At 41.4% G+C, this 24,514-nt stretch overlaps 1 protein-coding gene across 14 annotated transcripts in view; it reads right to left on the bottom strand.

Annotated features, from left to right (window-relative positions):
• Positions 1-24,514, bottom strand: part of LOC308569411 (uncharacterized protein) — a 286,883-nt gene that overhangs the window by 141,929 nt on the left and 120,440 nt on the right. For 9 of the 14 annotated variants that reach the window (XR_014000684.1, XR_014000688.1, XR_014000690.1 and 6 more), the window contains 2 exons: positions 16,990-17,071; positions 15,928-16,063 (listed from right to left, as the gene is read on the bottom strand). The exons of 2 other annotated variants lie outside the window; for them this stretch is intronic. The gene's annotated coding sequence lies outside the window, so the exon portion shown is untranslated. The remainder of the gene's footprint in view (positions 1-15,927; positions 16,064-16,989; positions 17,072-24,514) is intronic. 3 more of the 14 variants (XM_081163353.1, XM_081163354.1, XM_081163355.1) reach the window with 1 other exon arrangement.

Genomic DNA, 24,514 nt, shown 5'->3' with positions numbered 1-24,514 from the left:
ATTATTCTTATTCCAAAGTGCTGTTCTCCTTGGATTTCCAGTGCTTCCACTTGTCCTCTGATTATGAGTCGTTTGCAACTGGACATTACTACATCCTGACAGTCCTGCAGACATACTTAGATATAAGCTGCCAAAGAACATCTCACAGCATTAATGTAATGGCATGTGAATTTGCTTGACTTGATCTTACATAATCCATTAAAATCTTCACAAATAGCATGGGCTGAATCAGACTTGCTAATAGAAATAGAGTCCTTGCTCTTGTTTCCTAGATAAATTGACTACTAATATAAACGTAGCAAGATGAGCACCCAGACCCTTTCGTGAACGCATTGCGATTGTGAAAGTGGCACATATCATTGAGCAATGGTGTGAATTATATATAATCCAATTGAAAGTGCTGCTTGCTTCTAAACTTTGCCTTGTAATCCTGCTCAGACTGTGACTTCTTATATTTCTTGAGGATGAAGGACCGAGGGCTGTAGTGGGTGGATAGGAAATAGGTTTACGGAAGGGAGCAAGCTAATAGGTCATGAGCGTCAACATAAATTAAATGCTTTAGCAAGGTTTATTGTCATTAAGGTTCATGATTTTCATTAGAAAAAGATGTTCACTCAGACACATCTAAACTTCTGGAAACTTCAAATCACATAAGTGGGTCATGATTTTGCAGCACGGGTTTCTCTCTGCTTGTTTCATTGATTCTAGGGCATAGTTATATAACATTTTCCAGACCACACTGTTTATACATTGATAAGGGGGAAAGGGACATAATTAATAGCTGCAGAGTTCCCTCCCTCTATTTTTAATTTGAGGGAAAGGGGTTGGGAGAAACATCCTTGCCTTGAGGTGAGAAGGCTGTGTCCTATATTTAAATGAAATCAGTCAGCTGGCAATTCATTGAACACTGACTGAGGAAGAAGAGTGTATTGAATTTTTTTATTAAAAAAAAAATCTCACTGGAGGACATAGAAAGATGAAAGGTGCAATGCACCAGGAACAGTTAAATGAAAATGTTGAGTGTGTGTGCAGCTGCTGTGAAAAAAGGTGAATTTCATGTTGGTGATCATTACCCTTTGACAGCGAAGGTATTTTGTTCTGTGGGACCCACAGAAGACCCACCTTGTTGGCTAAATTCATACTGTTCTGTTCCACTAGGAACAGTTGTATGCGTTTTACAATTGTAATGGTTTTATTTGTTTTTATAGTTATTGTTGCAACGAACAGCTGTTAAATTAACAGCTAAGGTCCCACTCTGGGACCTTAGCTGTTCATTTTAAAAGAATGTATAACCTGCTTTCCACCATGTACATTTCAAGGTGGCTTACAACAATACAATATGCAAATTTCAAAACATAAATTAAATCTCCCAAATCTCCTTTCCCAGATAAACGGCAGGTAAGAAATAAGTAAATGAATATTCTACCTCTAGGTTGAGAAGCAGCATGCCTGTCTTGAATACGAGTTTGCTAGTAAACAACAGCAGGAGAGGGCTATTTCTGCCTAGTCCTGTTTATGAGCTTCCCATAAGCATCTGGTTCACCACTGTGAGAAACAGGATGTAGGACTAGATAGGCCTTCGGCCTGATCCAGCATGACTGCCCTTATATTCTTAACATCTACTGCAACCCCTCACCCCCTGGAATGAGTGGAAACGGTACAAGGGCACAAATATGGTTATCTAAGGAGAGGATGACTGGGCCTGTAACAAGTTTTCTAAGTGTGTGAAAATTCATCTAAGGGTCAAAATTAGTTCAGATGGGGAATTAGGTAGTATCTGACTGGCTCCCAGGCAAATAGGACCAGCAAAGTATGTTACGTATTTGCTGGTTGTCATTTAAACTGTTAAGACACCTGCACTAGCTTGGAACCATAATTTTAGAGTCCCTATTCAGCAATATCACAGGCAGTTTAGCAGACCTGCTTGCAAGGGAGTCTATCACTGAAGATTTGCTTAGATTCAACACTATCCAGGAACAGTACATTATCTATTAAGCTACATCCACTCTGGATCAAACCTTTGTCTGACACAGGCAGGCAGCCTTTGCAAGTTCTTGGCTTTTTAAAGCTACCTGCAAAAGTCCCTTCCCCCTTTCTGCATGCCCTCAACAGTGTCCCTTCTTTGGGTGGTGATGTTGTGCATGTACTAATCTTCTGAATTCAGCTGAAATATATGTGGATGCATAGTTTCTCCTTAGTGCTCCAGCTCCTGCTGTCACTCTAGCCCTAGCCCTAGCTATCAGGAAGCAGTCCCATTTATATAAGGGAACTGCATTGTAAAATGTGGAGGAATAACAAATTTTAGAGGTTCTTGCATTGTTTTGGAAAGTGTGAAATAGGTAGGTTTGTCTTTTAATGTAAACTCCATCAAATCCCTCCCCCATCCCTAGTCTGACGGCATCTGATGCTGCCACTGTGTTGAAGCTAAGAAAGTTTGAGTTTAGTCAAGTCTGGGACAATGGACTGTCTGGGAATCCCATCTATGCTGCCTTTGGTTGTGTGTGGGAGGAAAGGCTGGATATATATGTACTGAAAGCCAAACTTGGGAGAAAGGTGGGATATAAATACATAAAAAAATTTTTTTAAAATTATTTCATTAAAAAAATACTCTTTGTGAACCACTTTAAGCTTTCTTTAACAATCAAGCAGAGTGTACATTTTATGAAATAAATATAAAATAAAACAAATAACAATAAAATGAATTTGTTTTAGTATCCTGCCTTGAGCTCCCTTGTGAGGAAGGGCAGGATGTAAATTTAATAAATAAACAAATAAGTAGATTCATCAATTTCAGTCAAACATGCTCTCAAGTACATTTGCTCCAGATGACAGCCTTGCGGGGAAATATTTTATTTTATTTAGTCAAAAACATTCCTGTGCCTTAGCAGCGATTGTGGGGGAATGGAATAAGGGGGTTAAATGTTTATTGAATGGCTACAGCTCATGTTTGTAGTGTCAGTGTGTACTTTATTGAAGTAGCTGCATTGAATATTCCTTGGTAAGATTGCTTGAGACAAATGCTACAATAAAATGAAATATACACCAGGGACCAAGTGATGGTTATGCATCAACTTTTATATGGTACAGAATATTTTCCATTTTTGCTATAATACCATTATTATTATTTTTAAAAAAATATAGAGTGTTTTAGTTTGGTGAAAGCTTCACTTAAAACCTTCATTTACCTATCTCAGTGCATCATTTAATCCCCCCCCCCCCGCAACATGCTGACATTTGCAGTGTCAACAAGGAAAAATATTGCTGGGGATGGCAACATGTCTGTGGTATAGACAGATGTGGTTTTAAAGTTCAGTGACATTATGTTGAGAATTTCACACAAGCCAACAGGACACTTTTCTAGCTTATTTTGCATTTGTGTAATGTCATTGACCTTGGCTACTTTGATAATCTGCAGGGTGCTTCTTTGCTCATAGGAAGGGAAACCATATAACAACCTGACATATTTTTTAATTACTGTTTTTGACAAGGGATGCAACTAGTAGATCTGTTTCTGTCTTCCTAATCCCCACTCATCACAACTTCCTTTACTACAGCCTTCCTCAACCTGGTACTCTCCAGATGTTTTTGGAATCTAGGTCCCATCAGCCCGTTACCATGGTCAATGGTCAAGCATGATGGGAGTTGTAGTTCAACAACATCTGGAGGGCACCAAGTTTGGGGAAGGCTGCTTACTACAATGTATGTTTGCATGGACTCCAACACTTATACCAAATCAATCACCCTCCTATGTTTATCAGATAAACCCCAAGTGCCATTGCGACACAGAAGGTAAACATCTGGAAAAGTGCTGCTTAGTTTCATTTGTGTCTTCTTCTGAACAAGAACTATAGGAGATAAAAAAGGAAGTATGTTTTCGTTTGCTTGTTAAAGAAAAGCAGTTAGGGTTGTCATTATTGTTAGTGTTTGTCTCTTATATATATATTTCTCACCATGCAATCCCAGAATATAATTCGAATCTGCTCAAAAAAACCAGGGATGGCTATAGCGATTATAGTGCAAGAAGATCTGGATGACCATATTTTAGCCAACCCTGATATAGAAGGTACTTTCCTAGACTTTTACAGCAATGGAAAGATGAGATGCACTCGTAAAGAAAAGAGGGATATTTTGTTGACTCAGGTGAGTCAACAAAATCAACTTAAACAAGTCTCACTCTCTCTGACGAGATCGGGCGTGTTCAGGGTAGTATGGCCGTAGACTAAGTCTCACTCTCTCTGTCTCCCTCTAGCCACATGTCTATATTGCTGTGTGCAATCACTACCTTGCTTCAAAGGTATTTGCAACTTGGAAATAATCTGTTCCGTATCATTCCTAGTTTGATTATATATAATAAATTGAAAGCCATATATGTAAATGACTCAACAACATCTGGAGAGCAACACATTGGCTATCCCTGGTATATCTTATGGGTTTACTCTTTTGCTGGAACACACTTATTTGCTCCACTTTCCTCCCTCAACTTGCTTGTGATATGGTACACCCAGAGACCTCCCAAAAAAAACACCCACCTTTGCTTGATAACAAACTTTTTATTTTTATTTTTGTTAGGCCTCAGGAGTCTGATCGCTCACCTCAGAAAGGAAAATCACCACAGTTGCTTAAAATATTTCCCAACTGATGGGGGGGGATGTTAATAATTTATTGAGCCAGAATTGGCCTGCAGCTGGATCTGCAGTAGTACACAGTCACACCTTGTATGATTCTGAAAAGAAACCACCTGAAAGAAACCACCTTTTTTAAAACTTAAAATACAATATGATATATTACTGGACTGGTCTCCAATATGCAGCTGAAATTAAGAACTGGAGAGTTTGGACCTCAAACATCTCCTGTTTAGAACTTCTTGGCTAATTATGACCCAAGCCAATCTCATAATTAGTCTGTAATTCCTCAGCTTGCCATTATTTCAATACCAGACACAGCAGCAGCTCTCCCTGCTCCTTTAGTTAGCCAGTCAGTTTCATTTGCCTCTGAAGCTTAATGGTGGTGACAGCAGTAATAAGAGAATCTGTTGCTATAGTCTGCAGTGGCACTGTGACCACCAAGTCTTCTCAGAAATCTGGTTCCTTTGACCTGCTGGATCTTTCCTAAAAACCTCAAAAACTCTGGTTAAATTCCTAGGGATCCTGGTTTCCTATACTCTGTTGCTGAAGCACTCTGGGTACCAATGAAGGCTGCAACTTTCTTACTACTGCTGCTGCCAGGTAGCTTTTGGGAGCAGTTGATTATTACTGCCACCACTACTACTAGCTTCTAACTTAACCCAAAGGTCTCCAGGTAACTTACAAGACATGAAAAACATAACCATAAATACATTATACTGTTAACAAATTAATACAAAATGCTTACAATTCAACAAAGAATCTTTCAAAAGTACATTAAAGTATCATAAGTATTGGATAACACACCACAAGTGGATCTGGCAGCTGCCCCATAATCAATTGGAGCTTATGAAAAACCTTATTCCAAAACTCCCCAGTCACTGGGCAAGTCCACTACATATAGTAAACAATACCTAGCTCTCCACACCTCCTCCAACAACGATGAGTTATCCCACTCAGAATGCAAGGAGTCAGATGTATGAATCAATGTAAAAGAATTGAACTTTCTCCCACACTCTGTTCCCTGCCCCTGAATATTACCTTACCAATATCCTGTTCCCATACCTGATGCAGACAATCAAGTGTACCAGTATATCCAGCAAGCAAAATTTTATACAGTGGTACCTCGGGTTAAGTACTTAATTTGTTCCAGAGGTCCGTTCTTAACCTGAAACTGTTCTTAACCTGAAGCACCACTAGCTAATGGGGCCTCCTGCTGCCGCTGTGCCGCCGGAACACGATTTCTGTTCTCATCCTGAAGCAAAGTTCTTAACCCGAGGTACTATTTCTGGGTTAACGGAGTCTGTAACCTGAAGCGTACGTAACCTGAAGCATATGTAACCCAAGGTACCACTGTACATTCTAGATAAGACACTTTTGTTAGCAGATGAATGTTAATCGGCATATTCTTCAAATGATGTCAAACAACCTAGTAGTTCGTTGTCTTACCAAAGGAATTGATGAAATGTGCTGAATTTGATACATTTGTTGCCATGGATAAGGGACACTATCCAATCCACAAAGTCATTTGTTCATAATTTGCACCATATTAGGGTAAATATATCTAGCCTCAGAGCATTTCTGATGCTATCTTTGACTATGAATTCCAGCAGTTTTTTTCTATACACAGATGCTGCCCAGATGCTGAAGACCACTACTGTCTGGACATATTAGTAACCGCATTTGGTGTTTGAGTTCGTTTGTATGAAGCCAGCAAAATTCAGAAGGATTTTCTGTTAGACCTACAGTAGTGGCTGCTGTTATTATTTCTTATGTACCCTTCACCACAAGGTCCCTGAGTGGCTCACAACAATTTAAAAATATAATATGTTTGGTTAATGGCAAAGCAACCCCCAGTAAACTAAATCAGTTTTTTTAAAAAAAATAAAGTTTAAAAGAAAAGAGGGGGATACATTTTAAAATGTTCATTTAAAAATAAAGAAATGTCAAGCCTGATCCCTCCAAGTCATCATGCATTGACTCAACATTTGCCAACCTGGTGCCTTCCAGTCATGCTACGTATGGCTGATGAAAGTTGTGGTCCAAAAGATGGAGGGGGTGGGGGCGGCGGACCAGATTGGTGAATTCTGCATTAATTCATTATGTTTGAGAGTACAAAAAGATTAAAGGAAGTAGCAATGTTCACAAGGTCATATAGTCAATACAGAAAGTCATTATAAATGTCTTTTCATTTTTCACTGCTAGGTATTTTTGTTCCATGCTATGCCTGACTACAATTCTTCTAGAAAGGAAATTGGTGTGTTTTTATTACTAGAGCTAACCTATGCAAAGGCAAACAGTCTGAACTTTGAGAAGGTGCCTGTTCATGTCACTTACCTATTATGGGTGCACAGTTATCAGGCAAAGACATATACGAGTGTGTGCATCCATGAATACAGAATTCTGTTCTCTTACGGATCACTGCTGGACAATCAGTATTGAGATGGCTTTCATAAAATGAGATTCTGGCAGAATCGATAGCTGCTGACACGTAATCATCTCAGGACTGTCTGGAAATGTCTGGCTGTATGTAATGTGAATTGCAAAGTGATCCAAATAAGTGATACTGAGGGCAACACACATATACCGTGAAAAGTTTCAACCCCCAGAAAACTTTGGAGGACAGTAAGAGACACCAAAAAGGAGTCAGGTTGGAATGAGCCCAGTGGGCCAAAACCTGACTAGTTTTTTAATTGTTTCATTTGTGGGATGGGTGCTTTAAGTGAGAATGGAAGGTAATGGACCAGGCAAAATGTTCTCACCACCAGTAAAATGCGCTTGTATTGACAAAGCTCATAACTATAGCTCTCTCTACTCACACCTCTTTAGTCTGGCTTGGCAAATAAGTAGAGAATGGTTGGTAACCTTCAGAAGCTGAGTCTGGCTCAGAATTTGCTGGCCATTACTGCATGGCAACAGAATCCCCAGTGGAAGTTTGTTCCAGATTTCCTTTGGCAGGGTGGGGGGAAAGTCAATGGAGATTCCACACAGGTTCCTTACGAAACTTGTTCTACTGGAGCACTTGAAAGGCAACTACATCAAGCAAAAATGGCCAGGAAAAATCCATTCATCATGATTTCACTGTGTCAACAAAGATGTTAGTGTTTGATGCTGGATTTTAAATGTCATTGACAATTTGTCTTTCACTGGATACCATCTAGACACATTCTCACTAAATCATCTGCTTGTAGACTTCCTTTCTTTCTCCTTGCTAACAACTCATATTACCGTAGATAATTAGGCTGCCATTTCCAGTTCAGAGCTGCTTAGTCTGTGCCAGCCTTCAGTAGCCTAGCACCATCCAGCCTACAACTCCTATCATCCCTAACAAATGGCCACACTGCCTGGGAATTGTAGTCCAAAACATCTGGAAGGTATCAGGTTGGCAAATGCTGAACTACACCTTTGCTTTACTTCTCTCATGTTGCCCGAAAAACCAAATGCTACAACCGAGTTCTTCCTGATTCAGTGACTTTCAGTTAAATGATGTATCAGGTAGGAATGCAATAAAATGTTGCAGAATGGCATGCTTCTATTCAGGCCCACCCGCTGCCAGCCATGACCTTTTACAAGATACTCCATTCCACACTCCTCCTGATTTTCTGTTTCTCCACTCCAACATTCAGTCAGCATTCCAGGCCCACTAAGCATACTCATTCTTCTTTGGTCTGTTTTGGGCTTTCCCCCTGGTAACTGATACCTTCCTCTTGTGTCTGGATCATCTGATTTCTGTTTATATTATTATTATTTATTGAATTTATATACTGCCCTATACCCAGAGGTCTCTGGGTGGTTCACAGAACAAAATCAAAATATAAAAACCACAAAATATATAATCAAAATAAAAACAACAACCCAATAATCCCCTTTCCAAAAAAACCACAACACCCCACATTTTAAAAGGGCATAGGATGTCAATCAAATCAACCAAATATTCCCTCTGTATTCTTTCATGCCTTCTCATTATTGATCTTATTTATTTACTTTTGCTTAGATTTTCACTAAAGCAATGTTCTATTCATTGCAGATAGCCCTGGGCCACACTGACTACTCTCACAGCCCAAGGGAAAATAAACCTAGTATATTGTGTGCCCAATATTGCATACCCACAACCAGACAAAATAATATATCTATGAAAATATGAAAGAGATTCATAGCCATTATCAGCAGGGGGGAAACTGCATTTCATTGTGAAGAGGAAATGCTTCAGTGCCCTATTTTGCTAATAATGGGACCAGTCATGCACAAGATGTTTGGTTATTGTAATGTTCATGCATGGTATTTGCACATGCATGCAGTGTGATTTTAGTATTCTGCACAGCCATGAAAGGAGCTGGGCTGTAAAGCTGACTTTTGCAAAGGACACGTCAGAATGCTGGCTTAGCCTGTATTTTGCAGAAATAAATACACTGTCTTGATTTTTAAAAGAAGAACTTTGCTGCAGTGTATCCTAACAGAAAGATTCATTGTCACAATCCAGATGGCATCGTGTGACAAAGGAGGCATGATGACTTAATCCTCTCCTATCTCTTACAGCTAACAGTTTCCGGACTTCTTTCAAAACATTTTGTAAAAGTTTTATGGAACCTTACTTTTCAGTAAGTAAAAGATTACGGCAAGAATCTGCATTGTTAACTACGGCTGCAATCAGGGGTGGACTTTGGTCTCTCAAATTTCAGCAGTGCCCTGTGCAAGGCCAAAATTCAGCGACCCCCTGTCTCTCGCCTTCCATTATGCTCAATTCACTATGCCATAGCTGTGATGCCCTGCAGCACCCCCTAGGCTTGGCACCCAGAACAGTGGAATCAGTCATATTGCCCTAAATCTACCTCTGGTGCGATTAAAAGGAGTGTGGGGTGGGGAAGAACCAAAGGCAGTCAAGCTGCCTCATCCAACAACCTGTTAGGCTCTTCTGGCAAGGCAGGAGGTGGGGGGGGAGGCACTCTTTTGCTCCTACAGCCTTACTCAATTAGTTTGTTGGTTTGTTTAAAATCAGTTCCTCATCCATAGGGAAAGTGACTGAGCTGTCCCTTAGACTATATGAACATGGTTTGCCATAGATTCTGTTCCTGGCTTGTTCAATAAATAGAGTTTAAACAAACCAGAGTTCCCTGACTTTGGACGTAATAGGGAACGCTGGTTAGCTTGAAAGCGAATGTGGGAATTTGTTTTCTCCTCCTGGTGGTCAAGGAAGGAAAAAGAAGGGGGTCATGAGCATCGTTCACTGCAGGAAACCATAGCTTCCCATTATACCTCAAATGGCCAGTATGCAGATATTTGTTCTATACACTAGAACAGTAGAATTGTCAGGTGTGTGTAGGCAAAATGTTATTATGCCTGACCCATTAATAGAACACAGAAGATACACTAACACCCATAAGAGACCAAAACCCAATAAAAAACAATAAACCTTAGCAACACAGAAGTTTAGAATAATGAAAAACCATCCAGGAGGCAAACATTTGTAGTCCAGGCATTCATGTGCTTAAGATCAAAAAGCCTCTATACAGTCATTTCAAATTCAGTGCACTGTAATACTGTGTATGTTGCTAAAAACCAGAAACACTGGATTCAATAAAAGCTTGCCATGTGGGTGTATTCAGACCACCATCTCAATCACCATGTATTTTTATTTTTATTGAGTGTTACTAGATGTGAGGCTTACTGTGCCGTAACATGCCTGTACTTTAAAAAAAAAAAAACCCAGTCCAATGATTTCTCATTAAGCAGTTTGTCATTTTATCTGTGAAATCAAATTCAACAGAAATAGCAGCAGCTACTCCTGTCTAATAGCAAATGCCTTATGGACATGGAGTTGCAGATAAGCCAGGCCAGGGCATATTGATTTATGTGGTTTCTGCAGAAAAGAGGATTATTTAGGGGAGAAATCTTTACATGTTCAGGGATACACATGGCTGAAGGAGTCTAACGAAACTGTGGATAATTCACAGTAGTCACAGTGCAATTGTATAAGAGTGTAATAAACACAATTTCACAGTAGAGTCGATCTCTTATGTGTGTCTGACACTAGTTTTTAAAATGCTGGACACAACCCATCTGGATGCTCTCCTGCACAGGTGCTGTTGAGCTGAATGGCAACTAAGAAACTGAGTGGCAAAACTTTTATATTGTATGTTAGGTGTCATGATCTTATATTTTCAAAATGCCAGTCTGAAATAGCTACTAGTTACAGATAACCTAATTATTGGAGATTATGAAGACTAGGATGATGAAGAGCTGGACCAAAGCTGATCCTTGGTGCAAATTGCTATGAACCACTGAGAAACACTTGAAATGGGTTCAATCAAATAATAATAATAATTCAGATGCAAGGAAACGCATTTTATAGAACTGCCCTGATGTAGCAAATCTTTAGAAAAGTAGGATATGTGAAATATAACTAGAGTGGAAAGAATAGGATGAAATAGGGAGAGCAGGTGTGAGTCAGAAAGGCAAAAAGAGGTATCTGCTACTGGAGAAATAATAGTTTAGTGGGGTAAAACCCTTGAGATTCCCACCATGCAATTCAGCATAGTGCCTCCGGATCCTTTAATCTGGCCTTGTGAGTAGGAAAGAATAAAGTGCTTGCTCTCCAGCTATGAATGAACTCTACATAACCCATTTGGTGTTTAATAAATTCCTGCAATGAACATCATTTCCAGCACATTCACTAACTTAACACAATTTTGTCCTGCCGTGATGGGCATCTAAAGTGTTAATGTTTTAAAGAAATCATTGCTATTGCTATTCCTATTGCTATTGCTGCTGCTGCTGCTGCTGCTGGAGTCCAGCAAGCCATGAAATATTTAAAAAGTGAAGTTTTTGTTTCCCCTGGCTGCAGAGCACAGCCCTACAGCTTTAAATATTAAAACAACAACATTTGAAGCATTTGAAACAAGCACAAGAATTCACTGGCACTTGAATGCTCTTCCTCCACCCCCACCCATTGCTGCTACAGAAAACTAATCCTTTTATAATATAATCAAAAGGGAAGAAGACTACTTAGGAATTCAACTGGCCAGTGTGTTTTTTGCATTGAAGAAAGATGTCAAAGTGATACTCATCTAAAATGTGCTCAGAATAGCAGCATTCTTACACTCATACCACGGCAGTTGATGTAGCCATGCGTATTTTGCCAAAAAAAAGTGGACACAGTTTTGGAATAAATGTGGATGTTAGCTGATACATATAGATGCAAATTTACAAATAATAATAATTATTTGTTCGATTTATATATACCACCCTTTATCAAAAGATCCCAGGGGAGTGTACAACACATTTTACAGAACATCAGTAATAAAAACATAATGAAAAGCATAATAACAGGCAGCATAATAAAATAATCATAATAACATTACCCCCCCTCAACACGTCATAGATTATTTAATGGCCAAAGGCCTGGGTAAAGAGGAATGTTTTTGCCTGGTGCCTAAACACATGTAATGATGGCACCAGGCGAGCCTCTCTGGGGAAAGCAATAATTTAAATAGAAAGCCACAACATCCTAGTGGGAAAGACTGTGGACAGGTGACTTGTACATCTTCTCAGTCTGCTATTTGTGGTCAGTGGATGATGAAGCTATCAATGGTTACTGGACATGGTGGCTGTGTTTTGCCTCCACTCTCAGAAGCAGTATGCCTTTGAATACCAGATACTGGGAATCACAGGTGAGGAGAGTCCTGCTGCACTCAGCTCCTACTTGCGGGCTTCCCATAGGCATCTGGTTGGCCCTGGTAGGCCTTTGGGCTGATCCAGCAGGGATCTTTTTCTGTTAACTGTTGACAGAAAACTCCCCAAACCCTGCTGCTCCTTATGGATCTTTACCTTTAAGCCAGACTTCAGGACTGGACAGCCCTTCAAACAGAAGACTGTAGGATAGCAGCAAATATTGTTTGCCTGCTTCTGTCTCTCCCAGTTCCACAAAGAGTTCTGCCCTGAGCAAGGCTAGGAAAGGGGCTACTGAACGGAAGCAAGACGGCATCCCATTCAAGCACTGGCTAGTGTACATCCAGTGTGAGAACCTTGTATGCTGCAAGCAGGACGGGAGCATCCCCCTGCATCATCCTGATCACATTTTCAGGTAATCACTTGTGTTGATGTAGTTCGATTGTGTTGAATAACTCAACTATCTCCTTCCTTAAGAACATAGAAAGGTGTCTTATAAGGAGTCAGACTACTGGTCCATCTAGCTCAGTGCTGTCTACAGTAAAGGGCAGTGGCTGTCCAGGATTTCAGTCAGAGGGTTTCTCCCAGCCCTACCTGGAGATGCTGGGGATTGAACCTGTGACCTTCTGCATGTAAAGTAGATGTTCTGTCCTTGCTACATCCTACATTGGTCTATATCTGCCACTACCACTTTCACTTTTCTCCCACCCTCAAAGCCCAATTGAAGTCAACTGTTGCAGAGATTGCTGGAGTTCCATCTTTGCTAAAATCCAGTTACCAGCAATCCAGTGCCAACAACCTATGATTATGGTATTCTCTGCAGCCAGAATGGACTCAGCTTCACAACCTTTTACTCTTCCTTTTCCCATTAGCTGTTCCATTTTGATGACTGTGTCGTGTTTCATCCCATGCTAACATGACAGTGCGACAGTCTATCTGTTATGGACGTGGTTCAGAAATGCCTTTTCTATTTTGCAGACCTACATTGTCCCCTTGATAAGAGACATGTCTTAAAATACAGGGACATCTGGCAACCTTACACTGGCGGTTTTTTCCAAGTTAAAAAAAAAGCATAACTCAAATTCGATTTTCTCTCTGGTTTGCATACCTCTGAGCTAAGACACTTTGCACACATTCTGCTGATGAAATTTCTAAGCACTGCTGAATTATGAAGAGTCTCTTTTCTTCTCTTACCCACCCACCCCCCCTGTTCATGTGCACGTGCACACCAGTCAAGAACACATTTTGGAATTGAAGGATATGAAAGCACAGACAGTTTGGGAATATTATTAGCCAGACCTCATTAATTAAATAAGACTAATGATTTATTCATAAATCCAGGACAATGAGAGGACAATGCAGTGCATTTACATTAGAGATGAGCACATACTTTGAGGAAGAATAAAAGGCTTTGAGCCATAAACATTGAAATCCTTGTTTCTAACACTTGAATGTATTGTATGGGCCATTTCCCTGCCTTATTTTATATCTCAAATGAGGAAATTGTTCCGGTAAGGAGTCTGAACGGTTGTTTCTGACCCTCTGGTATATATATATAAACCTCTTAAAGAATTGCCTCCTTCTCACTTTTCATTTTTACTTGGAAAATAATTCTTAAAAATATTAAATCAAAATCAAATACAGATCCAAGAAACAAAAGACGGAGCGGTATCAATATTAGGATTTCAAATATAAGCAAGCTGTCACTGGGAGTTTAATCTTAGCCAAGACTTAACTCCAGAACCCACTTATGGACTCAGCCTGAAACATGCAAGTCGAAAACCCAATATTATGATATATGTATTTCTTGCCAAAGATGATAAGCAACCTATCACTTACTAACATATGTTTCTAGACCCTGCTATTCCTAGTTTACATAATTAATATTTGGAATGGAATCAAACTATTCTATGCCAGTTCCCGTTATCAGGGCAAAATATGATCACCCTCTGGGTAGGTTTATGTACCAGTAGGAAGGCAAAAAAATACTATTTTCCAGCTAGGTTTATGTGAGAAGTGCTTTGAGTCTATGCACCACTAGATTTGACAAAGGATACTCTGTCCCTGTATGGTGCCCATTACAAGCCAAAGAGGGACTCAATTCATCCTAAGGTCATTGGATTGGCCCAGGCACCCTATCAACGTCATCCCTTTGCATCAGTAGAACAGCAAAGCAAGGGAGTTTACAGTGTTATTTGAGCCAAGTATTTGAGCATCTGAATTTGGTGGCAAGCCCCCCAGGCATGCTAGAAACCCAGGCATCTCTTAATACAAAAGAGAAGATGTGCAGCATTATATAATAATTTAATGCACAACTACCCGTTTGTACTTACAAGAGATTAAATGTCTCCCACTTTTCCAAAGCAACTTTTCAGCACATGAAATGAGTATGTGTATGTGCAAAAGTGAGCCTAAGTAAAGCACCTGTGCATATGTATGTATGTATGTATGTATGTATGTATAAAGTTACTCTGATCATGTGTTATATTGAATAAGTAAAGATGTTATCTTGAAACAAATAAGTTTTTAAAGTTACAGATATGAGAATTCTTGACATTCTTTGTTTCTTAGCACACTGAATTAAGTAACACCATTCTGTCAGAAGCCAAATTGCAAATTCTCTGAAAGGGTTTATCGTATTCAATATATATTTTATTGATTTATTTACATATTTATTTTGCTGCTTAATAACTAAGGGACCGGGCCCTCTCAGAGTTACTGCAGCGAGAACGCTGGTCTAATTTTCAAATAATAGACATTTTACTTACTAATAGTGGCCCAACATTTGTTTAAAAGGTAACTTCTTTTGTGTTAGCACTTGTTAAAACTAAGTAAGTTGTTGAAGTCTGTAGAGGACACATTGCACCTAGACACTATAGGAATGGCCCCCCAAAAAATTAAAATGCCATATACAGTGGTGCCCCGCAAGACGAATGCCTCGCAAGACGAAAAACTCGCTAGACGAAAGGGTTTTTCAGTTTTGCGTTGCTTCGCTAGACGAATTTCCCTATGGGCTTGCTTCGCAAGATGAAAACATCTTGCGCTTTTTTTAAAAAGCCGCTTGAAGAGGCGCAGTTGCGACGGACCATGCTTCGCAAGACGAAAAACATCGCAAGACGAAAAGACTCGCAGAACGAATTCTTTTCGTCTTGCGAGGCACCACTGTATGTCACTAGGAAGAGAAAGCAAGTTTCTTTCACTGCTGTCCTAGGACCATTGGCAAGACATCAGATATACTGAGCCTCCCTTTCCAGGGTGTGGGAAAGGACTCTGGTGCAGCAGAAACAAAGACTTGTCCCTACCTGCATTTGAGCTCCTGTAGTTCCAAAAACAAAAAGTTGGGGAAATCCTAGGGTTGTGTTGAGGGAAGACCAGAAAATAGGCCTGGATCCAATGCCTTCTCAGCTGTCTGACACACACTCCAAACCAGGGAGAGTGTTTTGCCATTGGAGTCAATGTCTCCGGTGAATGCACTTGCCATTGTTTCTAATGGGGGGAAACTGCTAAGATTAAGAAATGCAAGAATGTTCCTCCATCTTCTGCCCTGCCAGATCCAGCCAGTATTCAGCTTGGATATGGCAGCTAGGCAGCCCTTGTTTTCAGTAATGCTATCGCCTCCTTGTTCCCAATCTTTACTCACCCATTCTTCTCTGACAGGGAGATGCACACACCGTTTTGTGGATCGCCTCAGGTGCCAAAATGTATCGGATCCACTCTGATCTTAGGAGTGCAGGAGCACAGCCATTCCTCTACTCTTTGTTATCTGATTGGTGCATCTATATGGATTCAGAAACAGGAGGGGGAAATGGGTTGGCTTTATAACCCATTTTAAGCAAATAGCTGTTCAGAAGGGTGTACAGAATAAATGGAGTGGACTGTAATTTCATAAGCTCTCTGGATAGAGCACATTCTAAATCCCAGCACAAATCTCTATTAATTATTTCTAATCCATGTAATTATGTTCAGCTCATATCTGATTTTTAAAAATTATTTTGAGCAACAAACTGCAAGCTGCCCTGCTTATGTAATTTCTTATCAGGCAATATCCAAAGAACATTTAAAAAGACAGATGAGGAACTACTTTAAAGTAATGGAGGAAGATAAGAGTATGTTTATACATGATGAACAAAAAAGTTTTTGTGTGGGTGTGAAGAAATGAATGAATATGTGTGTGTGATGTGTGATGTATTATAGGTTGCTTGGAAACCTTTTGGTTAACAAGAGATTAACAAGTCTAATAATGGTAAAATAATAGTAATGTGTGAAAAATGTATTGTGTGGGAGTCAGGTGTGCATGTGTATGAATGGGTTTGAGTACGGGGTGCTCCTTCCACTTTTTGCACTGTCTCAATACACTGCTGGCATCCTAGGTTGCTAGGTTGACCTAGACCCTCAGCCTGAAAATGGTGCCCCACCCCTGCTGTAAGACTAAAATATGCATGCCTAAAGCTGCTACCATTTTATTGATTCTGCTTTTATGCCTTTAACAGCATTCAGGCACATACAAATTAAGCAGGTGGCACTTTTAATGGCACGGAGATTAGCCGTACCATCCAGCATTTTACGAAAAAAACCAGGGCATGATAATATCCCAATTCCCATACCTAGGATCATGTCCCCAAGTGTCACCCCAACAAATTGATGAAGGCTCTTTTCTGTGTGCTGTTTTTGTAAGGCTGAACAGAAAGTTGTGCGAGTTTACCTCAAAAGGTTTGACGCCGATCCCATTCCCCACCCATTCCAGTTGCTGATAGGATGGTCAGGTGCAAAAGAGGACAGGACCCCTGAGGAAATGTGAGGTAAAAATGTAATCACTAAATAATAAAAGCTCATATGCCAAAATCATTATCTAGCATTGTACATAGAGATACCATTCTGAGACTTAGCTAATGTATGCTTCTCCCACTTCATCATGGCCTTACAACAATCCTGCGAGGTAGGTTAAGCCGCGAGACAGAGGGTTGCCTAAGGTCACCCACTGAGTTCCTTAGCGGAGTGAAAATTCCCCCACTGTACACAATAATTTAGACCTCAGGACTCCCGTCCTCTTTATACCACATCCACTAAATAATAATAAAAGCTCATTATATTGTATATAGAGATGTTACTACAGAGATAGCATCCCGAGGCCTGGCTGAGGGGCTCTTGGATGTGGTATAAGTGCTGCCCCACCACCAGAGAGGGAGGCCTGCTGGAAAGAGATGTCACTTTCACTGCCAGAAGTACCATGGAATGTCCACAAAAAAACTTGAATTTAGAATATCGGTGGGTATGAGGCTTTGAGCTTACCTTATTTTTACGAGGTAGATAAGGGTTGGTACATGTGTTTTTTTCTTTCCAGTCAAACATGTCTGCAGAGCTCTACAGTCTCCAGGCTGCCTGTACTTCCTCTTCTGAGAGGTTACCTCATGCTGGCCACCATAAATTTAAAGTCCTACCACTTTAAACACTCAAGGTTACCCACAAAGAATTCTGGCAGCTGTTGTTTGTTAAGGGTGCTGAGAGGTGTTAGGAGACTCCAATTCCTCTCCCAGAGCTGCCGTTGGCAGAGTGGTTTAACAATCCATCCTTTCTTCTCAGGGAACTCTTGAGAATTGGAGCTCTGCGAGGGAACAGAGGCCTTGAGTCCTGACAACTCTCAGTTCCCTTAAAAATCCACAGCTCCCATAATTCTTTGGGGGAAGCCATGACTGTTTAAAGTAGTATCACAGTACTTTAAATGTATGGTGTGAATGTGGCCTAAGTTTTCCCTTGAGCTTTACCTGTAGCATAGGCAACCCAGGAAGCCTAAAGAGTGCAGACCACTCTTTGTATAATTTTGTGATTTGTATAATGAAATAACAGACATTCAAACAAAAACCCTCAGCCACTTCAAAAGGTGAGCGCACAACAAAAATTCCACCCCTGAAAATTTCACTGAATTTTTCACTGATTAATTTTGCATGCCGTTTTGTTTCTTCGTGAGGTTCATTCATTTAATTTCAGCAAGTTATATGCCATTTAATCACTGAAGCCTGGAAGCGGCAAATATAAGAATCACAAAAATGCATATACTGGATGAAATCAGTTGCAATTAATTATGAAAACAGAAAATTTATGGATAATGGCTGGGGTGGGGGTGGGGAAAATTGTTTTGACACAAAACTACACCCAGCCAAGCAAGCCCTGGAGCTGGTATGGCTAACTGGTTCCTATTCACTGCAATGAGAGGGGAAATAAGGGGGGAAGGAAAAGAGGGGAAGGAAAAGTCACGCTACGCATCTCAAGGCGGCCAGAATGGGCTTATGATGTGGTATTCCAGTGAATCTCCCTTACACACACCACCACCACCACCATCGCAGGATTTTTAGCAATATTAATAAATATTGCTAAAAAGGTTACAATCTCTCTGCCTATCCATAATTACCCTACTAGTCATATACCCCTCCCCCCTCCAACAGTGGGACCTTTTGCTCCTGCTTGATAGAAAGATACAGTATAAGACAAAGAGTCCAGCAAAGAACCCTAAAGCCTTTATTTTTAGGCCTGTGGTTGATAAGGAGACTAAAGCAACTTAGGCGGGGAAAACAGTGTCAACAGTTCACACAAAGTTTCTTTTCATGTTTAGGAAAAGCCAAGCAAGACTGAAACTATATAACTATGATGGGATTTTTTTAAAGAAAAAATGCACAATAAAGGCAGCCACAACCTATACCTGATACATGGAAGGTCATTTCTAGGAGGTTTTGATGTGTTGGAACTTGAAAACACACACACACACACACACACACACACACACACACACACACACGAGGCTATATTCATTCTTGCCCAAAGGCAGAGGATGGCATAGTTGCTTGGGGACTGCAATAGTAATTGCTCCTAAGAGGGAAAAGAAAACGTTCCCAATTGCCTTGAAAAGAAAGAAACATCTGAAGGACTCTTCAGGGCCATTCCAAGTTCAACTGAATGAAACCTTTAGCAAAGTGATGCTTTTATCAGAGAGTATTGCTGCAATCAACAGAAATGGTCCTAGACGGAGACAAGCCAGGAGGAGAGACCGAGAGATGGTTATTGTGATGGGCATATCAGAACTGGGAGGGGAGGGGAATCAGCAAAAAACTTAAAGTAAAAGTAAAACACCAGGCAGTGAGTTTCTTCTCAGTTGTTCAGCATTTCTGCGCATACACTACTAGACAACAGAGGAGAAAAGTGTAACACACCATTTATTCATTCATTCTGTGAAACTGGGCTATACTGGTTATTTTGCTACATTGTTGGCTAATGTAATTGAAGTACATATAACAGAAACAGAAAGGGGAAATAAGACTTCTTCAGGGACCCATTAATTTCTTAAGGATAAAGTGTTTGAAAGTTCAAAGGCTTTGTTGAAGCTTATTTTAAATTTAAAATTTTCACTGCCAGGGGATTGATTACTATTCTTGCTTTAGCTTTATCAAACAATAAGTTGATCCCTGTCCTTTCAAAATTTTATGGTACTGCTCTTAGTATATTCAGCTAATTCTTTGTTTTATTTTTTAAAGGGAGGGCTAACTTCTTATAATTATTTCAAGGACAGAATTTATTTATTTATTTATCTTTAAAATCCCTCTAAACTCTCAAGTTCTAAAAGCTGAGAAGCAGTAAGGGTTCCTTCACATGGGTATATTCAATACATAGTATATTTGTGGATAGCTTTCCCTCTCTGGTACTAATTGTCAGATGCAGTGGCAGACCAAACACATCTAGATCATTTGTAATGTAATAATAATAAACTTCCCACTTGACAAGCAGCAACTGAATATGGGAACTGACTCCAATGAATATATCGGGAGGGGTGGGGGGCTTCAGACATGCAAGTCATCACATGAAAAACATGATTGTGTGCACCCTGGCAGAACAAAATTTCTACCCCTTCCCTCCCACCAGTCATCATAGATTTCCAAGTGCTGCTATTTTCACACTTTCAGCTTCAGTAAAGTCTTTTGAACATGTCCAGCAGGTTCCATATGCTCTAAGGCTTTCAGGGCAACCCCTCAAGTGTGCATATGGATGTTTTGCAGAAGAGGACAGTCCCATCCATTTCCATGGAGGAAGCAGCTCTTGTGACCTCCAGGGGAGCTCCATACCTGTATTTTGCACCTGCAGCAAATTAGATCAGGCAGCCTGATCTGAATAATCTTAACGATGACACTTCTTTCATTATTGGCTAATTGTTGTCTACTTTATCACATCTTGTATAATATGGGGTTTAACTGATAAAGTTAAGCACCAAGGTTTCACCAGGTGAACATTAGGCATCTGCCGTTAAAATGAATGAGAATGGAACATGCTTAATCTTAGCTGGATTACACTCCAGTTAGTTATAGTTATATATGGTTCGTTATAGATATGCTCAAAAGGCTGTAATTCAGCCGTGTGATCCTATGCATGTCTATTCAGAAGGAAGGCCCACTGGGTTCAACAGGACCTACTCTCACATAGGAGTATACCGTATTTTTCGCTCTATTGGACGCACCGGACCACAGGACGCACCTAGTTTTTAGAGGGGGAAATCAAGGAAAAAAATATTATCCTCCCCCCAGCCCCAAAGAGCAACGGACAGGCTGCATGCAGCCTGTCCACTTCTCCCAGAGCTTCTCCCAGAGCTTCTTCCCCCGGGTTCCCCCCCCCCAGCCCCAAAGAGCAAAGAAGCCAAGACAGCGCGCGGGATCCATAGCCGCGCAACCTCTCCAGCCAGGAGCTAAACCTCTCCAGTGCAGCTAAAGAAGACAAGGCAGCAAGCGCGATCCATCCCGCTCACTGCCTTGGCTTCTTCTTTAGCCTTGCGCAGCATCTTTAGTCTTGCACAACGGGATGGACTGCGCCCGCTGTCCACCGGGGCTGGACTAGATGACTCCTGGGGTTCCCTTTCAACCCTGCAATTCTATGACCTCGGAAGGTGTTTGGGGTCTCCACCACTGGAGGCTTTTAAGCAGCGGTTGGGGGACCATCTGCCTGGCGTTCTTTAGCTGTGATTCCTACATTGTGAGGGGGCTGGGCTAGATGACCCTTGGGTGGCCCTCCCAACTCTATACAGTCCTACAGTTCTGTGGCAGGAGATCCACAGCCACTTCAGACAATGCCCACTCCCAATTTTCATCTGAGAGACATGTGTCTCTCAGTACCCCCCCTACCTGCCACACTTCCCCCACCCCACTTAAGCTGAGGGAATTCCTGCCCAGAGAAACTCCCAGCAATCAAGGAGGAGGAATCCGCTGCAGCCGTGAGCGGAGGATCCATGGTCCCCTTCCTTCTCTCCTCCGTGGTTGCTTTGAAGAAGGAAAGTGGGAGAGGAGCTGCTTACACGAGTGTAAGCTGCTCCCCTCCCACATTGCCGCTTCAAAGCAATCACGGAGGAGGGAATCCGCTGAAGCCTCCAGCAGCGAAGAGGATCCATGGTCCCCTTCCTTCCCTCCTCCGTGGTTGCTTTGAAGAAGGAAAGTGGGAGAGGAGCTGCTTACACGAGTGTAAGCTGCTCCCCTCCCACATTGCCGCTTCAAAGCAATCACGGAGGAGGGAATCCGCTGAAGCCTCCAGCAGCGAAGAGGATCCATGGTCCCCTTCCTTCCCTCCTCCGTGGTTGCTTTGAAGAAGGAAAGTGGGAGAGGAGCTGCTTACACGAGTGTAAGCTGCTCCCCTCCCACATTGCCGCTTCAAAGCAATCACGGAGGAGGGAATCCGCTGAAGCCTCCAGCAGCGAAGAGGATCCATGGTCCCCTTCCTTCCCTCCTCCGTGGTTGCTTTGAAGAAGGAAAGTGGGAGAGGAGCTGCTTACACGAGTGTAAGCTGCTCCCCTCCCACATTGCCGCTTCAAAGCAATCACGGAGGAGGGAATCCGCTGAAGCCTCCAGCAGCGAAGAGGATCCATGGTCCCCTTCCTTCCCTCCTCCGTGGTTGCTTTGAAGAAGGAAAGTGGGAGAGGAGCTGCTTACACGAGTGTAAGCTGCTCCCCTCCCACATTGCCGCTTCAAAGCAATCACGGAGGAGGGAATCCGCTGAAGCCTCCAGCAGCGAAGAGGATCCATGGTCCCCTTCCTTCCCTCCTCCGTGGTTGCTTTGAAGAAGTGGGAGAGGAGCTGCTTACACGAGTGTAAGCTGCTCCCCTCCCACATTGCCGCTTCAAAGGGAGCCCGGGAGGAGGGAATCTGCTGCAGCTTCCCCCACCTCCCGCAGAAGCCGTGCGCTCTTTAAAGGGGCTGCGCGACTTCTCCTGGCTTTTCTGGGAGGTGGGGGGATTCCCCCACCTCGGAGAAAAGCCCGCAGGAGCCGCGCAGCCTTTAAAGAGGGTGCCGCTCTTGGGGGCTTTTCCCCCAGGAGGGAGAAGGGACTGCTGCAGCCAGTCAGTCCCTTCTCCCTCCTGGAGAAAAGCCCGCAAGAGCGCACGAAGCTTGTGTGCGGCTCTTGAGGGCTTTTCCCGCCTGCCTCCCCCCTGCATTCGCTCCATAGGACGCACACACATTTTCCCTTGCTTTTTAGGAGGGAAAAAGTGCGTCCTATGGTGCGAAAAATACGGTACATGATGGCTGCTTAAAAGTTGGATCCAACCTGTCAGTTACACTTATGTCCCACTGAAATAAATGGGATTTAAGGGCAACTAAATTAGGTATGAAAATAATGAGAGCTTAAAAATCTAAAAGAATGTCTGCTTTGGAATCCCCCCCCCCTTGGGGCTAATAAACAACAAAAATCAACGAGGTTCCAAGTATATCATTGAACCAATACAAACTTACCAAAAGGACAGCCAAATAGCTTAAGTGTGTGTGTGTGTGTGTGTGTGTGTGTGTGTGTGTGTGTAGTTTTTGTACTATTTTGTTGTTGTTACATTAAACTATGCAGTTGTCATTTTCTAACATTTTAATGGCTTCTGGATAAATCTTCCTAACTAAATCGCCAAATGTTCCATTAAATAAATATGCATAGAATTTTCTGGCTAATCATCTGTCATCATGAGTTGAAGCCCACAGCTGCTACGAAAGACACTTAATTGCTGTTTCATCAGGCCTGGCTATTCTATTTACATAATTCTCTTACTGATCTTAAGATAGATAGATAGATATATAAAGAAGGATGCTAACGTAATGCCTCATTAAATGTAGAAAGCTAAAGAAACATTTCTAGTCACAGCTGGTGGCTGATGCATATTTTTCTTTTCTTAAAATGTGATGGATCTTTGTGTAAATACATATATAAAGATATGTACATCCATGCATGTATATTATGCCTATATCTATGTCTATAAAATATGGGCATGTGGTATTCAAATTGAGAGCTAAATAAACTAGCTCTTTAAATGAGCAAGAGAGATAAAACATGACCAAAAGAAATTCTAATCCATGGCTTTTTCCTTTGATTTTGTGCAGTGTTTTGATTAAAGAGAATGTCAGCTGCAGATAGAATTAAATCCATAGGAATTAATATGTTTTCCTAAAAAGCATATTAATTGCCTTTCTTTTTAAAACAGAACTCTAATCACAAATTTGATAATACACCTTGTTAGTGCTCCATATGCAAATGTGTTTTAAAACATTATTTATAGATTTTGGATTTGGGAGGTTCTCCTTAAGATCCGAAGTTGTTGAAAGTTTCAGTTTATTTGTAAAATTGTACTGCTAGTACTACAGCAAATATAACAGCAGTAGGAGTTAAGATTTGGGAAGTTTTTTTTATTTCAACCCCACATCCCAGGGTAAATTAGAACTGTTTTTTGTAAACCACACTACCAGTATCAAGGCTGCTTAGGATATCTGTTTCCTGAGTATCAAGAATGTGCTACAAGAGGGATGGGAAACCTGTGACTCTCAAGATGATGTTTCAACTCCAACTTCCATCAGCCACAGACAGCATGGATAATGGTCAGGACCACAGCTTCCTCATCCCTGCCAGCCGTGGTTCGTGGTGGTGGTGGTGGGGAAGCTGCACTGCATTCACTGGAACAGGAATGGGGCAGTGCAAAGTAGGGGGAGCTATGGGTTGGATAGACACCTGCCAGTGATGCCTTGCCTCACCTCATCCCTGTTCTGATGAGCACAGAATGTTATGTTGAGGTACACAAGACCACTAAACACCCTTCCTTGGAAATGGGCTCCATAGGTTTCAGTTAAATCTTCCTCGAAGTGGAGTATTCTTAGAACTGCAACCTGACACTAAAGTTATTACATGGAAGTCAGTTTCGTTGCAGTCAATGGAGATGGTGAACCATAGATCTA

This window comes from Podarcis bocagei (genome assembly GCF_964188305.1).
Source record: "Podarcis bocagei genome assembly, chromosome: 12".
In the NCBI taxonomy this organism is placed as follows: domain Eukaryota; kingdom Metazoa; phylum Chordata; class Lepidosauria; order Squamata; family Lacertidae; genus Podarcis; species Podarcis bocagei.
Note: the sequence above shows the minus strand (reverse complement) of the source record. Positions and strands in the feature narration are given on the sequence as shown.